This window comes from Sinohyriopsis cumingii, chromosome 2, assembly GCF_028554795.1.
Source record: "Sinohyriopsis cumingii isolate HCF-2022 chromosome 2, ASM2855479v2, whole genome shotgun sequence".
NCBI classification, from domain to species: Eukaryota; Metazoa; Mollusca; class Bivalvia; order Unionida; family Unionidae; genus Sinohyriopsis; species Sinohyriopsis cumingii.
Genome location: NC_142962.1, coordinates 50,400,831 through 50,409,215, shown reverse-complemented (window position 1 = coordinate 50,409,215; position 8,385 = coordinate 50,400,831).

The window sequence follows — 8,385 nt, the reverse complement described above, 5'->3', positions numbered from 1 at the left end:
CATCTCTACTCGGTACGATGACCTATAGAGGAAGAATGCATTATAGTTGCACCGTTTTGTTTACCTCATCGATGACATTGAGAAATTTCAAAGTTGCATGTTTACCTTTGTACCAGAATGTTCGGCATACATGGTTTCATTCTTCTTCATTTATATATAAAACATAAAGACATGTAAACGGACTTAGATATGTTAAATTATTTAGTTATGCGGCATATATTTATACACTTAATAACATTAATATGTGTGGAACAAATGTGTGGCGTCAAGAAAACATACGTGTCTCAGACAATTATATCTGGATGGGAAAAGCATTGGTAAAGATAAACGAACTTAAAAACAATCAAGAACAGATTTGAAAAACACAATATATTAATATATGTTACATTAACTCTTCCATCTACTGGTAAGAACATCAAGGCGTTGGCTTGTTTTCTAGGAAGTGTTGCATACATCAATATTTCGGCCACTCTGGCTCTGGTATTAGATTACAAATGAAACCCGGAAAGAAGAGACATGTTAATTCAGAGAAATTTGATAGACCAACAAGCGTACAATAATGGACTAGCATTATGGAAGCGATATAATATGTTTAAATGTATCTTCGGAATGGACGGGTAATGGATATCCAATACAGAGGAATAGTTTAACAGCAGACTGGATTTAAAAGGTTTTCCCAAATGACGCAAGTAATGTATTATGGGTTGCAACCTCGTGGAATTTTATCGACATATTGAATCCAAAGCTGCTACAATAAAAAAGTAACATTCTTAAACATTTTTCAAGAGCTGAGGTTTTTAATCAATTGACTGTCGTCTGTAGTGTATTACGATGATGTATCTCTTTTTACTGTAGTGTATTACGATGATGTATCTCTTTTTATTTTAGAAATGCCAAATGCTCGCGTGCAAAGTATGATACATACATATAAAAATCATGCTGAGAATTTTTTCCTTCTCGAATTAAAATTAAATGCCTTATTTCGATATTTTTATTTACGAAAGCAGCGTTTGTTTCAGTAGACTAATTTGTCGCGTGAAAAATTAGAAGAAAGAAATTATATCTTTTTTGCTACTTTTTTTTTTTCGTGCTAAAGATAAGGTCCGTCTGCTTGTGAATTTATCCGTCACATGACTTTTTCAGGATCTGATTGGCTGGTTAACCAGGGTGTAACTATCCGATCCAGTGATTGACAGGTAAAGACTGAAACTGACTGATCACTTATCAATGTCAGTCCTCGGGGGATTGTTTAGAGGTGGAGCTAAATAACACGCAGCATTGTACTCGGTGAAATTGGCCAGCATGCGTCAATGTTTTCATATAATATTAGATTACGGTAGAAATAAACGCTCCAGATGATTGGACAGTCATAGGACCCGTGTAACATATGGTATCTTTCCATCCTGGCCTCACCAATCGATTTCAAAACTCAAGTTATTGCTAATGTGAGACAATTAAACACTCGATTTTACACTTGACATTTGATGCTTTAATCACGAGTCTCTCACTCTCTCCATAAGTTCGTCTGCAATCTACTAACAACTTGACAAGTGCAGTGCATGTCTTGTATTCGATGCAACCAGTATATTGACTTATGACTTCTGTAGGAAACGTTAGATTTTCTGAACTAATAGGAATGGCGGAGGTCACATTTGAAGAAATAAAAACCACTGGAAATGTAAACGGCATCTTTTGCTAAATATCCCAATGTTTTAGTAGTCTTTAATTAGTGCACTTACTGAAATTTTACCAAATTTAAAGGGTTTCATTTGAGGTTTCTACGCTTTTATCCAGGGTGTATAATTTCTAATATTCAAAGTTTTAATAGCAAGTACAAAAGCTCTATCATCGAAACCTCATTTATTTTCCCCCAAAATCAGGATAGAATAACAGGGCCACTCTATATAAATAGTTTCCATAATCACTCAAAAACTGAAGGCATGTGACATCAGAGAAGTCTGGTTCAAACGACCTTTAGTGACAGAATATTTAAAAATGCATAATGTATTTGCCCAATGTTAAACCCAAACTTATCTAATACATGTATTAACTTTCCTGGTATAATATCCATTTCCAATCTGAACAGCTGCTATATCAACCTACGTAATTTCTTACACAAATAACCGCATAAGACACCAAATGGGAATGATTATATTTTATTGTTTTTTATGTGACCCTCACACCATCCCGTCCCCCTTCAACTGTTGGCATCAATGTATAAGGATCCGCATTTTATAAATACACACAGACATGCTAAAAAAAATCGCTAACATTTAACTCTAAGATAAAAATAAAGCTATATAATAATCCAACTTGAGAATTACAAGGTGATGATGTCAAACTTTAAACGGTCAGCTAGAAAAAGATAAAAGATCAGCAACTTGTATGTATGCAAGCTTTGAGTGAAAACAGCTAATCGTATTAACACCATAGTAAAACCAAACGTGCATGGTGTAAGTTTGAAATATGCATTATTATGATCATCACGATGACCGTCATAATTATGTTATTGTTATTATTATCATTAAACAGGAAGAAGTTACATCATCATCACCATCATCATCATCATGAAGAAGAAGAACAATGATGTAATTGTAACTATCATGACCATCATCATCATCAACAACAGCAGGACCATGTGGTGGTTATTATTCTTACTACTATTACTACTACTACTATTACTACTACTACTGCTGCTACTGCTACTACTACTACTACTACTACTACTACTATTACTACTACTACTACTAATAATAATAATAATATTATTATTATTATTATTATTATTATTATTGCTACTACTATAATTATTATTATTATTATTATTATTATTATTATTATTATTATTATTAATACAAGCCAACCCTTAGTGAGAAAAAGAAAAGGCAAGTCTTTAATAGCAGTTTCACGCAAAGACTCGAAACGATTCTTGAGACCTTTAACATGTCCAAACACCACAAATTGAAAAATGAACACCAACAAATGTTACCAGTATTTTTTCAGAAATATTTAATATACTGTATGAGATGGACCAAAACATTCAGATTAAACGAAATAATATTCATCATAAATATATGGACTGTAAATCATTGAAGTAGAAATCCAACATGCTATAAAAGTATAAAGTCGGAAAAATAAAGTGGAATTGATGACCTTCCGTATGATTCTTAAAGCAGCTGGAAATATTACAGTAGCTATTTTGGCATGTATTTTCAATTAATTATTTTATGTTGGACACTTCCCGAAGTTTAGGACCACGTCTGTTATCGCCCCCATTCTCGAAAAGGGGGAATATGAATGTGTCTGAAAATTATATAGGAATTAGCTATTTACAAGTGCTCAGCAAAAATATTTACCTCAATTTTAAATGAAAGACCAGCTAGCTGGATTAAACAAAAGATAATTTAGGTAAAGAACATGCTGATTTTAACAGTAGATATTCCACTGTATATACTATCCTAAGCAAATTGATATCTAAATATTTGAGGATATGGAAGGAAGTTGTATGCTCTTTTTCTTGGCTATGAAACTGTGTTTGACTTTACTGACATAACCTTGTTCAACGCAAATTAGGAAACGAAACTATTAGCAGTAAAATGCTTACAATACTGAAAGCCACATATGCAGATGTCAATGCTTGTGTGAGAACGTCACATGGCTTGACACTGACATTTAACTGCCTGGCTGTTGTAACTGAAGGTTGTGTTTATCACCTATTTAATTTTCATTTCATAAGCTCATGGCTACATGCATATGGCAAAAAGATGGCATTTCGTGAGGTGCGTAATCTTGAACTTCAGGTGTTGCGGTACCGCCCCTTTCGAGGCATAAACTGCTTACATACACCAGACCTAACTGCACCGCGATCCATTATCAACGTCTTCAGACGATCCGACCTATTAGAAAACAACACTAAAGACTGCAGCGGTATAGGCGAAAAGCCTTAGTGCGAATCCTTTTGCTAGGCAGGCAAGAACTGTCGTTCCACGGGAAATCATCAGATGAATGTTCCATACATCATCTATGCAGATTTTGAGGCACGAAATGTGAAAGTGGAAGATCCCATTGGGAATCAGAATAAAGCTACTAGCTCAATATCGCTGAACAGGTCCCGTACAGTTTTTGTTAATAGGTGTCCCCAGCGACGCAGTATGCAAGGAACAGGTGTTACACCGTGGCAAACAGGATGTCGCCGCATTATACCTGAGCCTTGAGCGTACAGTGGAGGAAATCTAATATGTGGATCGTGTACAGTTTTTTGTTTTGTTTTTTGGTTGGGTTGGGTTGGGGGTCTCCACTGTCATCAGCTAGAGCTTTCAATCACATTCATCGATAGTTTGTGGAAGTCTCTTAAGCACGCAGTTCGTCTAGCTTTACTTAATTGATGCTATTGGGATGCTCATTGTACTTACATTGGAACTCAGTCTGCTTTGCTTGTAATTGTTTCATCGCCTATTCGTGGCGAGCTTGTTCATCGTCGGCTTCATTCTTATTAATCTGAGAGAAGTGGATTTTTGAGCCTCAAAGCCGCCGACTACTACTCCATAGTAAAAAAAAAGGGGGGGGTGTCATGGTCTTTCAAGTACGATGGTGTAGACATCTTGCCTTTCGTACACTACTATTCCATATGAAAAGGGTTAGGGGTCTGTCAAATAAGTGTCATGCGACGACGAGCCGCAGAATAGGGCCCACCCAGGTAACATAAAATGGAATCGCGCGCTCTTGTGCATCCTTCGTTGTACTTGCCTCTACTGGAAAGGCATTTTTTCTCAGCATGTCTTTTACAGACGGCATGTATACGTTTGCTTTTAACTTTAGTGAACTGAGTTAATACTGCTAACGGGTCCGACTTGATGGTTCCGACCTCGATTCCCCTGATGATTCCGTATTTGGTTGAACTGACGATTCGTGTCTCACTTATCGTTTGTTTATATGAACATACGTGAATGTTATCAAACCAGCTGTGACTGACGCAAGTATATTATCAAGACGGATAGTAGGACAGTTACTCACGATAAAATCGAAGTGGCTCTTAAATAGCGGTTTCAGCAGTTGGCAGGCAAAATCCTTGCCACAGCCGTGGCGGCCAAGGACACTGCACAGTGTGGCCGTACGCTATCAAAGAACTCGTAGAAGCTGCTCCAAGGACGGCGTAGTGCAGGGGTTATCCAAGGGTTACAAGATGGCTAATCCATATCTGCCATTTTGCATGCTGAATTGTGCGTAACTGTTGTCATATAAGAACAGGTTTAACTCGCTTGACTCTTGACCGTTTTTTTCTTCTTTGAATTTGCAGCGTTACGGCTTCATCCGCGTTTTAGGTTAGCCTTCTTTACCCAGTCGAACGTGTAGTCTTTCGTTGACCTCATATCGAGGACTAGGGGAAACCTGGTTTTCATAGTAGACTTCAATATCGCGCTCTGGCAGCTCAGTATCCTTGTTAAGTTCCCTCGTCGTTATTTTTAGGACGTCTTCACACTGCTGGTATCGTTCTTGCCCATGATCTGCTTCCTGATGTTCTCAATCAGGGGTTGCAGAAAGGCTCAATATCGCGTTTAAGTCGTCGCTGCCTATTACACAGTATAACTATTGCCTTCATGCTTTTTCTGCCATGTTCAGGTTAACGTTCCACTTTCTGTTACTCTTGCTCGCCACTAATCTTCGATAGCTCATACCCCAGTTTTACACATTTCCTATGTACTGCTGCTAGGTCATGCGTGGGAGATCCTCGTGGGACACGACGTCAAACTCCAGAGAGAAACCGCTGGTAGTTTTATTCATATCCCTCTTCTAATTTACTACCATTATACGAGACATTGACTTCTATAATATTTACCAAAATAGTAATACTTTAGTTTTGTCAACGATAACTATGAGTTTCTAAGTATCAAAATAATTTACTAATAATATCGCTAATAAGACTCGTCTGATTATCATTTAGAACAACGGTATTGTCCGCATAAGAAAGTAAAGGTAAATTTTAAGCGTTGAATAATGTATCATTATTATACTTGCAATGTGATGCCATTTTAGTTTATAAAGCTAAAGTCATAGGAAGGGGCGTTCACATAAAAGAAAACGTGTGGGAAAAGACTTTCACCCTGTAAAACCCCATTTAAATACTGGAAAAGATAGAAACATTCCAAATAATATTTATACATATTATAGATAACATTTATAACTTCTCTTTTATTCAACTATTATCAGCATGCTTTGCAATATGCAAAACATTATCATATTCCATGTCAACAAAATAAGAAAACAATTGGGGGGTGTTTTTTGTATTTTTTTTAATATATTCTTCAAACTTATGGAAGAAAAATAAAAATATAATATGATAACCTGACCTGTTGGTTTATTAATAAAGATAGAGGTAAGAAGTTTTGAGCAAAAGCTTCCGAGAGTCTCTTGTTAATATTCAGTTGTCAAAAAAATTTACATAGATTGTAGAATTTAGGAAGAAAATGACAAGAACTTTTCGTGTTTGTTTATCTGCAATCAACGTTTACGTTGATAAAGTTTTACTGAATTAACTACGTGATAAAATTGTACTTTATAATATCCATATTATACTGAAATTTAAACAAAGATCTGTTGTATTTCCCTTTTCACAAAATCACTTTGCCGAAAACGTTTCAGTGCGTCTTCAAACTTTTTTGATGATATATAAATGAAATGGCTACATGGAAGAGAAAGTCTAGATGACTTCATATCAAAGGCAAACAACCTCCATCTCTGAATAAAATTCACAGCAGAAGTCTCCAACTCAGACCACGTCTTCCTGGACAGAAAAACCAGTCTGGTAGAAAACAATACATACATCTACTCCAAACCAACCGACAAACACCACTATCTCCTCCCAAGCAGCTTCATCCAAAACACTGCATTAGGGCCATCCCATTTAGCAAAGGCACTGAGGATACGCCGAATTTGCTCGGACGATGAAACATTCCTTAAAAGGTCTGAAGAGCTACCTAAACATTTAATTTACCGAGGCTATGGCAAAGACCTGAATACGGAGGCAACCCAAAGGAGCTAAACAAATAAACTGCGATTACCTACTAAACTATGGAAAGAAGGAAATGGCTGATAGGATACAATTTATCCTGACCTACCATCCAGAAAACCACAAATTAGGTAAAATCATCGGTGAAACGTTGGCCCATCGTGGAATCTCGTCGGACACACTAAAGTTAATCGTCCCTAACAAACATGTAGTCGCCTACCGGAGACAAAAAACCTCAAGGACACCCTAGCCAGGGCGAAGCTAACGCCAACCACTAATCAAGACCACCTCAGTCAATCTGGCCCCTGCGATAAAAGTTGCAAAGCCTGTGAACATATGATAGCGAGCAAGAAACTTTCTAGCACAGTAACTAGACAAAAAGAAAACATACATAGTCCAAACAAAACGTGCAAAACAGAGAATGTCATTTATCTCATCACATATTAGATCTGCAGCCTTCAGCATTTGGAGAAACTGAAAAGCTACACAAAAGCATCAACGTTCATAGATCTGATTGGATGACAAAGAAGCTGTACAGAAGCCCGGTCGCAGAACACTTCTCCTCTCCTGACCACACTTTCAGTGATGTAACACTTACTGCAACCCCAACCATAGTCCCCAAACAATGGAAAGAAAAGGAATCTTACTGAATACGCCGCCTTAGAACATTGAAACCAAACGGTTTAAACCAAGAAGACTAGAAAAAGACAACCATGCACAATTAAAATTATCTTTTACAGCCGACACATTTTATTTTAAATAATTATTTAAATTTGCTTAATTACCTATGACTACTATAACAATGAAATATGCGGGATATAATTTGCGTCTACATAAATTAACATAAAATAACAGATGGTGTTATGGCTCATCAATTTCTAGGTCAATACAAATATTTTCTAGTATTAGCAACAAGCTGAAATAAACTAGTTGAAACATAATAAAGTTAAAAGGTTGAATTCCTGTAGAAACATCCATGTTAAAGTTTCGCAAACATAACCATTGTTCTGTTCTGTTTGTTTGTATTGTCTATGTTTTGTATTTGCCTTTGAAAAAGACTCATTAAAGAGTCGAAAGCGTTCAGGCTAGCTAGATACTAGTTTCGCACTGTTCGTGGTCAGTTTATTGCATTTATCTTAATCAATCCCTGACACACGTGATGATCCCTTGCTGGATCCAGTACACTTGAAATGATTGTTATTATTTACCATATGATTTTCATTCGATATATATATATATATATATATATATATATATATATATATATATATATATATATATATATATATATATATATATATATATTGAAGTAAGATTTGTATGAGTGGATGTAAGAACATATTAATGTTCTACTTAAATTGTTAAAGATATTAATGATC